Source organism: Belonocnema kinseyi, chromosome 4 (assembly GCF_010883055.1).
Source record: "Belonocnema kinseyi isolate 2016_QV_RU_SX_M_011 chromosome 4, B_treatae_v1, whole genome shotgun sequence".
In the NCBI taxonomy this organism is placed as follows: Eukaryota; Metazoa; Arthropoda; class Insecta; order Hymenoptera; family Cynipidae; genus Belonocnema; species Belonocnema kinseyi.
Window position 1 is genome coordinate 43,150,047 of NC_046660.1, and position 9,603 is coordinate 43,159,649.

Here is a 9,603-nt window from a genome sequence, read left to right on the forward strand (position 1 = left end):
TGTGTAGAATTTGAATTTTCATCTGTTTTCCATTAAAGTTACTAAAAGGATGACATTGAAAAAATGAATATCGATAATTAACAGCCTGTGTGCCTATTGTATATCATTTTCTGGAGAACTTTCATCTTATCCGTATGAATCTTTCAAGTCATCCCCGGAAAGCACCGGCAGATCTCTAAATAGTTAGGCGAGGCTGTAAATCAACTGATCAATAGGCGCAATAAACCTTGGTATTATTATTTCCATTCTTTTTATTGCTATATTATTGACTGCCAATACTGCCATTCACGAAGCTGTTTGCAGAATTAAGTCCTTTTCAATTACTTTCGTTACCTAACTCGTGGGCCTTTATAATTTTATAATTTATAATCTAGCTTAGTCTCACTCATACAATATGAAATACAACGCAACCTGCTTCACCTTTTCAACACAATGGTCGAACCGATTTTAAGAACTCTCGTAGACAAGGATTTTCATTCTTGAAATAAGTATCTTCTTTTTAATTTTGAGAGCTTATAAATTTCAAGGGCTTTTCTAATTTAGGACTAAAACTTTGAGAACTTTCAAAACTGTATATACAAACTCAGGGTCCCTATGCGAGGGACGCTTTTAAATTCCCGGTCGTAAGAATCTAGAAAAATAATGTTCTTTGTGCTTATTTTCAAGTTACAAACTTTAGAGCCCACAATGATCTTAAAAAAGAGGAAATATGCGAATTTTTTTAAAAACAGAAGAACTAATAGGAAAATAAATTCTTTTAAATAAAGTTGAATGTTCTAGAAAATATTTTATTTCAAACTCCAAAAAGATGAGTTCTGAAACAAAAAAATTTAATTTTCAACCAAAAAAAGACGAATTTTCAACAAATTACGTTAAACTTTAACCAAATAGTTAAGCTTTCAACTGAATTAGATGAATTCTCAATGATTGAAAGGATCAAAAATAATAAATTTAAATTAAGAAATATTTTTCAGTTAATAAAGAAAAAAGTGTAAACCATATTGTGGAATTTTAAAAGTTTTAACCAACGAGATGAACATTCAATCAGAAAAATGAAAATTTATGACAAAGCAGTTGTACTTTCAAACAAGAAGTTGAATTTTCGACCAAGAAAATACGAACTTTTAACAAAATAATTTAATTTTCAATCAAATAATTAAATTTTCAACTAAAAGGGATGAATTCCGAAAAAAAAAGTTATTATCAGACTTTTTAATCAAAAAGAATTTTCTTTCAGCCAAAACAGATTACTTTTCTACGAAAAAAGGAATTTTGAAAAAATTAATTGCAATTTTATCGAAATAGTAGAACTAAAATAGATGAATTCTGAACCCAAAATATAATAGAAAACTTTTCAATAAAAAATAATAACCTTTTAGTTAAAAATAGTTCGATTTTCTGATTGGATTCAGTTGATTGAGTTCGGATTCAAGAGAAAAAATGAGAAAAATGAGAAGGGAAATTTGATTAAAAAAGGGGGGGTGGGGGGAAGATAAATTCATTAAAAAGGGGTAAAAGAGGGCAATAGGGAAAAGACTGTGAAGTCTGAAGACATTTTATGCTTCCCATGTCAATAGGTTAAGAACTATTTAAATTTTGACCATAAATAAAAAGAGTCCCGGATTAAGTGTGTCCATTTTTTAAGAAGCTGTGTGAAAAATAGTTAAAATTGCAATGAATTCTTAAATTTTAAGTAACATCTAAAATAATAAAGATGTTCCAATGTTCTTATGCTCATTTTAAAAGTAAACTTCAGTAAAATCGTATTAACTTGTTGGAAGAAACAACATGGAAAAATTTAAGTTTTTTTTCCTGCTGAGCAACGATTTTTGTTTTTAAATATATGAAATCCGTCATCATGAATTTTCTATAACAATTCTTTAAAATATACATTCATTTTATTTTTATTTCACAAGAAATGAGATAAACTAAATTTCTCCAACTTTTTATTTCAACTTCGACCACTTGTATAACGCAAGGTTTTTTTTTACAATTATGTTGATGAGATGCTATGCGATTTCTTTTATAAATATAAGTATAAAATGAGCAAAAGAATCATAGAACAAAAATCAAATAATTGGATTAAATATATTAGCAAATTAATCAAGTTAACAAATTTTAAATAGTATTTTATTACGTATTATTTAATTTACAACCCCAGGTTCAAAGAATATTAAAATCTGTTGAAAGCTTTTTTTTATGTAGCAATAAGCTCTCTGTGTTTAGTACACTTGGACTAGAGTAGAGGTCAACATTGACGAAAGAAATGAACTTTTTTTTTTAATATTTGGGTAGATCACTTTAACGCTTCGTCATCCGGTGTGATAAAAAAAACCCGGAGAGTAATAACACACCCATAAAAACATTTTAATTCTCATTTTAGTACACTTTAGAAAAAAAAATCCAGTCACTGAATAAATTTGCGACCATGTAAATCCCTGGAAATCATAATTTAGGAATTACAAATCCAAATTAAATTTCAAGCACTTTGAATTAAACTGGAAACCCTAACACAACTGATGAAATCTCGTATCCCTAATATTTGGTTTCCCCAGACTGAAATACCCTCATTTATCAAACCTCGATAAAGGAATTACGATTTAATACAGTCACGATATTTTTTCACGCAATCGATTATTCAGCGTGCGATGCCGATTAAAAATATCAAACGAGTCAATCTGGAGCGGTGAGAGCATGCATGCCGCCGACTTTCCCCCGGGAAAGAGTTGGGGAGATTTCAATTTCGTGTGATAGTTTTCGATAAGACTTGAGTGATTTTAATCCCTCGATATCACAGTTGACTGGTGCAGATATCGATTAACTGCTTAGCTTTGGTTTCAAGGATAAACCCACGATTGCCCGACGACTGATTCCCTTTGTTCATTGTGCAAGGGTTCACAGTGGCGACATTAACTTCGAGTTTGAGGTCGAGAGCGAGTGAGAGAGGTTACTCTGAGGTACAAGGGGAAGGGGCAAGTACATCAAGAGGGAAAGGGAGAGGGGGGGGGGCGATTGACCTCTGCCCTCTCTTCTCTCGGAGATCGCTTCGCGCTGCAGGCAATACGCTCAAAATTCAATTAATTAATCTACGTGCTCGCGATTTATCTTAATACATTATTTGCATTCCTCTCGCCAGACAATCCGCATCTCTGAAAGAATTGCTAATGAGTTTTTTCTATCAACAAAAAACAGTCGAGAACTGTTTTAAGTCGGCATTCAGATTGCGAGTACAAACGTCCTTTGTGTGTTCAGTTCTTCTCGAGATGGAAAGTTGAGAGAAGTGGTAATAAGTGCAATTTAAATCATTTTTACAAATGGTCGAGTTTAAGAGAAGATTTAGATTTCCGGAAGGTTGAAAAATAAGGATGATATTGTGAAAAGCGAGGAATATTACTTGAGGTAATTATTTTTCCTTTTTTAACTGCTATGACTTCGAAAGTAGGTCGAGTTGGATTTTAGATGCACATTTTAAAACCAGGACTTTCAGACTACACTGCCAAAAATGCTCTCCAAACTGGGGACATAGAGGAAAACATTTTTTTGAAATAAAATTGATAAAAGTGCCATATTGAATTCAACACGAAACGCTGTAAATTCCTAAGATTTCATGTCGAAATATATTGCATTTTCAAGAAAATAGTTGCGCTTTGAAGTTGAAAAGTCCAATGGTTGAAAAAACAGTTTTAAACACGAAAAGATGGATTTTCAAAAAAAGACCGTTTTCAAATAGTTGATTTTTCAACCAAGAGACGATTTTTAACAAAATAAATGTAATTACAACCAAAAAGTTGAAATTCTAATAAAAATATATTAACATTTTAAAAAATAGTTAAATTTTTTACTATAAAGTTGAATTTTCAAGCAGGAAAGATTAATTTTCAACGAAAAAAGATGACTTTTCGACCAAAAAAGGATGAATTTTCAATCCATAAGGACGAATTTTGAACAAAATAGTTGTATTTTTAACAAAAAACAAAATACAATTTTCAACCAAGAACGATGACTCTTCAAGCAAATAGTTAAGTGTTAACAAAATAAAAATTTTAACCAAAAAAGATAAATGAAAAAAAACTTTTTAACAAACAAAAATGAAATTTCAATCTACAAAAATGAATTTTCAAACAAAAGAAATTAAACTTAAACGAAAATCAGTTGTAATTTTAAGTCATAAAGATGATTTTTTAAGAAGGCAATTAAATTATCAACATGAAAAGTTGAATTTTTGACAAAAAAAAATCATTTTTAAACAAGAAAGATGAATCTTCAACCAAATAGGTGAGTAAAAAAAATATTTTTAAACGAAACAGTTGGATTTGTAACAAAATAGTTAAAATTAGAAAAAAGAGACGAAGTTTCAACAAAATAGTAGAGTTTTTAAAGAAATAGTTAAATTAGAAGGCCAGAAAGACGAATTTTCACAAAATAATTCAATTTTAGGGCCAAAAAGATAAGCTGTTTAGAGGACAGTTAAATTTTCAACAAAAAATAAAAATTTAAATCAAATATACATGATCTTTCAGCCAAAGATATTTGGATTTTCTTACTGTGTTCTATTAACTCAGTTTTAATCTAAACGAAAAAACGGGGGGAAAAGGAAGTTTCTTGAATAACAGGGCGAAAAAAAGAGACAAAAAGGGGAATTTGAAAAAGAGTGTAAACTCTGGGCTTTCACTTAAAAAATTATAATTGGACGCTTGAAAAGCAAACTCTAAAATCCATCCCTCCCACTCTCCAATCATAACTTCTTGTCGGCAAGTTTCACGACGTAGTAGCAACCGTGATTTCTTTTACGCGACGCAGAAAAAATTCGCGAGAGCTGAGTTATAATAATAATACAGCCAATCAGAGCAAGAAAGAGTGCGTAAAAAGTTTCGTCGAACTTTTGTCATACCCGCGGAAACCGGTTAAAATACCGTGAAATTGTACTAGGTAATAACGGAACAATTAGAATCTTGTTAAGGACGCTTCTTATCCAGTGACTTTTCGCAATCGGGCATAAATTCGAGCAAGAATAACACTCTTAACTGGCGTTGCGACATCGATCGTGTCTTAATCTATATAACTGTGAATAAGAACGCTTCTGAATAAAACGTAACACTTTTATTCGCAAGACAGCTCTTGAGCTCTGACAGTTCTAACCTAAGGTTTCGTATGTAAAAGCGGGATGATGAATCGATAGAGTGGGTATCCATTATTATGCTATAAGATCGCTATATCCGGTTCAAGATAATGTAGCTTGAAACCCGATGTCATCGAGTCAACGATGACTTTTAATGCAGGATGAATTCCGCGTGGGAAGGAGATCTTCTAACTCATTTATTTCTTCAAAAATAACACCTTTAATGACATCTAGAAAGTTCAAAACCTTGTCGCTAGATTTTTGTCATTAGTCATTATTTTAAATGACAACATCGTTGAAGAAGCTATTTTCATTTCTGTGTAAGACTCATTTTTTTTGCTGATCACTATTTTATATTAAGCACATTAATATCAATGTGGCTGTTGTAATTCATTAACATTTGGTATACGCACTTAACAGTACATTAATAACAGACGGGTATTTACATCAGGACAATTATTAATTAGCGCTGCGTAATTTATTTGGAAATTTTGTGAGATTGACTACATTTAATGATAAATAAATTATAATTCCAGGTGATTTTATAAAATCATGTGGCTCATGAACATTTCACTACTTGAATGTGCAATAATGACTGAAATTATGGAAGTAAAGTTTGTAATATCGCGTTTTCGGACTCTACCTTAATTCTTAATTGAAACTCAATTTTTTTTTAGTTCCTGGAATTTCGAGGTTGAAGAGTTTGAATCAAATCTGGGATGACGTGGAAGGTAGTTTCGAGTTTCAGTGATTCTCAGAAGTAATCTGAAACTCAACAATCGTTGAGTAAAGGGTCAATGAAGCGCAGAAGTAACCAGCTCGACTTAAGAGCCTCAATTATGCTCGACTACACTAAATTTAGTACATTACTGCTGGAGATGGTCCAACTTACAATTGAATCGATAAGCCCAGAGTACTTTGCCGAGTTTCTATGTCTTGCTGTTAGTAGAGTGGAAATTATTTTCAATTGGCGATTAATATTTTTCCTCCATCCTCTCATTGAATTTCCGAGATTCGGAGGAAAGAAAACATAAAATACGCAGCGGACTTCATAGTCGAAAATGCTCTTAAAATAGGAAAAAGAGGATGATTTTTCACGAAAATAGCCTATTTTAAATAGGGTAATAATAGGGGAATCAATTTTTCGAAATAAAATTGGCTGAAAAGCTTGAAATTAATTTTTGACAAAGTAGTTCAACTATTAACAAAGTAGGACTTTTTAACCACAAGTGACTAACTTTTAAACTAAAAATGAAAATTCTACAAAACAACTGAATTTTCAACCCAAAAATATGGATTTTCAATCAAATAATTAAGCTTTCTATTTTACAAACTGTTTTTCAACTGTTTTTTGATCGTTGAATCATGGCATCTTCGAAATATTGCAAATTTTAATTTGATGTTTGTGATTCTGAATCTTCGATTTTTTTATTCTATAGACTTCGAATGGCAATTCCGAGGTGGATAACTCTTGTACAATTGTTGTTTCTTCTACGAAATAATTAAATTTTTATCTGAATAATCATATTTGTTTACCAAAAAGGATGAATTTGTAACTAAAAATATAATTGTAGTCTTTCAAAACTGAAATGTTACATTTTTAACCGCAAAGTTAATTTAAGTAGTGGAATTTTCAATAAAAAAGATTTTAATTTTAAATACAAAACAATTCAAATCATCCAAAAAAGATGCATTTTTAACAAAATAGTTAAATTTTCAACAGAAAAAGATTTCTAAACAAAAGAGAATTAATTTTTCAACTAATTTATTACATTTTTAACCAAAGAGTAGAACTTTCAATCGAAAGATATAAATTCTTAAACAAAACTATAATAATAGACTTTTAAAAAAAGGCATTATAATGATACTATTTAAAAAATGTTCAATATAAGAAGACGAATTTTTTAGAAGACAGTTGAAATTTCAAGAAAAAAATTCATTTTTAACCAAGAAAATTAACTTTTCTACCAAAAGTATGAATTTTCAACCACATTGTCGAATTTTTAAACAAAAAAATCGTAACTTTAACCAAAAACCTCTTAATTTTTTATCCAAGACAGTTGAATTTTGCAACCAAAGCAATTTTATTTTCAACCAAGAAAGATGACACTTCTACCAAAAAAAAAAGATGAATTCTCTGTCCAAAAAGACAAATTATCAACAAGATATGAATTTTCAACCACATGGTCAAATTTTTAAGCAAAAAAGATTAAACTTGACCCCAAAAAAGTTGAATTTTCAAGCAAAAAAAGACGAATGTTTTAAAAGACAGTTGAATTTTAAACTAAAAAGAGGTCATTTCTAAAAAACAGATGAAATTTTAATTTAATAGGACGTATTTTCTATTTAAAAAATACGAATGTATGTATAGAATTTTTTGGGCAAAAGAGACGAATTATTTACCGAAGAATAACAGAATACACTTTTGATCTAAAACCAATGTTCTTTTAAGAAAAAATAGTTGAAAAAGGGGAATAGGGGGACGTTTTTGGAAAATAGGAAAAATGATTTTTTCGAAAAGAGGTGAAGAAGTGGGAGTTCCAGAAAGGACGAGTCCACATGGTTTATGGAATTCCACAAAAGGCTTTACATTTTTTCCTCGAAATTGGGATCAACAATTTGAAGATTTTAAATGTAACAAAGATAAACTTGGTGCAGAATACACCTCTCTGTCTCATTTGTTTGTGGATTTCAAGGATAAAGAAAAGAAATGTCCGAAGTCCGGAGGGGTGTGAAGGTTTTGCCAGGTTTTCCGTTAAGATTAAGCGAGTGTTTCCGACGTTTAGAGTTTTGAGGTGGCATTAATGTTTTCCTTGAAATGAAAACGTTCTCTCGACTAGGTAGAGTGATGATGATAAGAGGAAGTTGGTGAGGGGAATGAGGGGGTGAACGCCTATTATCATATTGTTACCTTGTTCTGTCACAAAACTACGATGAGGGCGCACTAACACCGGATAGAGCTTTCATCCCCTTTGCAATAAAAAGGAAATGGCTGAGGAAAGCGGGCCTCGTTCCACCCAGTTGATGTAAAAAGAATGGAGGCGAGATCGTATGCCACGTCAAAAACCTTAATAACGAAAGAGATTGCGGATGGAAACTAGGAAGAGCTCGGCGCAGGAAAAACAGACGTTTGAAAATGATTCACCATGTTACTGCGAACGCAAAAAATTATCGCATTTGAGAAAGAGAAAAAGAAAAATTATGCCAGAAGCGTCATATTATCACAGGAAAAACTGTGGGTTCATTAAAGCTGTGGCTAAAATAAAAGTTGGTATCTTTTAGAATTTGGACTCGAACAGAAACCTGTGCAAACCCAAAAGGGTTCCTTTGGAAATACTTGAATAGAACAATATGAAAGCGCGTTTATGAACCAACAGCTTGCAAAGTGGGGTTAGTAAGTTAGGGATCCACAGAAATTGTGAATTAAGTCATCAAATTATGTACGTCAGAGTTATATTACATATGTGTTTTAACGTAAAAGTTATGTCTCTAGAAAAATTGGACACCTTCGGAGGTCCACCTGGAGTTTCCTTTGCAACAAAATTCAAGTTTTGGGTTTCCCACGAGACAAAAAAAAAACTTTATAGAACTAGGAGGAAAAAATTCGAAGGGAAAAAGAGTGATATGGGCACATAGTGAATGCCGTATCGTTTTTAAATGTTAAAATAAGCTTTTACTGCTTTGAAAAGCTTTCGGTTTACGACGCGAGTTTATATAAGGTGTTGGGAAACTGCTGGTTCAAAATGTTTTGATAAGAACGTAGTCCAGAAGTTCCTTCGATATCGACGAAAATATGAAAAAGTGGAAGATTTAAAAAAAGAATGTGTGTAATAGTTTCACTTACCGACGCATATGGAGTAGTAATAGAAAGTGGTGTCATCTGCAAAAAAAAAGATGAATGGTTAGAACAATTTATGATAAATAAATAAAATCAACTTATTATCTGTCAATATGGAAGAAGTCAAATTCTTATTCAGTCAATGAAGGGTTGAGATAGAAAATATTACATTTATTTAATCCTAATTGGATTCACTAAATGGATTCTCACATGTGGTTTGGTGAACAAAGACTTCCACCAGCAAAGTCAGTTCAGTTAAAATCTATACTCTCATAAAAATGAACTGAAATTTGATGGAAAAATTCACAGGATAAACGCTGGAAAACACGACTAAAAATCGAGTAACTTATTTTGCATGTCAATCGGTGAAATTTGAATGAAATTTAAATAAATTTTCGCTGAATAATCAGATTTTCAGTGATTAACCGAGCCAGAAGATTGACGCTAATAATCAGTGAAAAACAGAGTGAATCAAGAATTCTAGAAATTATTCAAAACATTCGCAATCAGTTAAAGTTTCGCCTTTAGCCAAGTAGTTGAATTTTCAACCGAGAAAGATGAAATTTCAATAACAAACTATTTTTTCGCCAAAAATTTCCATTTGCAACCGAATAGTGAAACTTGCAAGCAAGAAACATATTTGCTA

The 9,603-nt window shown here is 31.4% G+C and overlaps 1 protein-coding gene across 1 annotated transcript in view; it reads right to left on the minus strand.

Moving 5' to 3' along the window:
• LOC117171181 overlaps positions 1 to 9,603 on the minus strand; it is a 116,729-nt gene that overhangs the window by 61,745 nt on the left and 45,381 nt on the right. Inside the window, exon 2 of the mRNA XM_033358247.1 lies at positions 8,964 to 8,999. The gene's annotated coding sequence lies outside the window, so the exon portion shown is untranslated. The remainder of the gene's footprint in view (positions 1 to 8,963; positions 9,000 to 9,603) is intronic.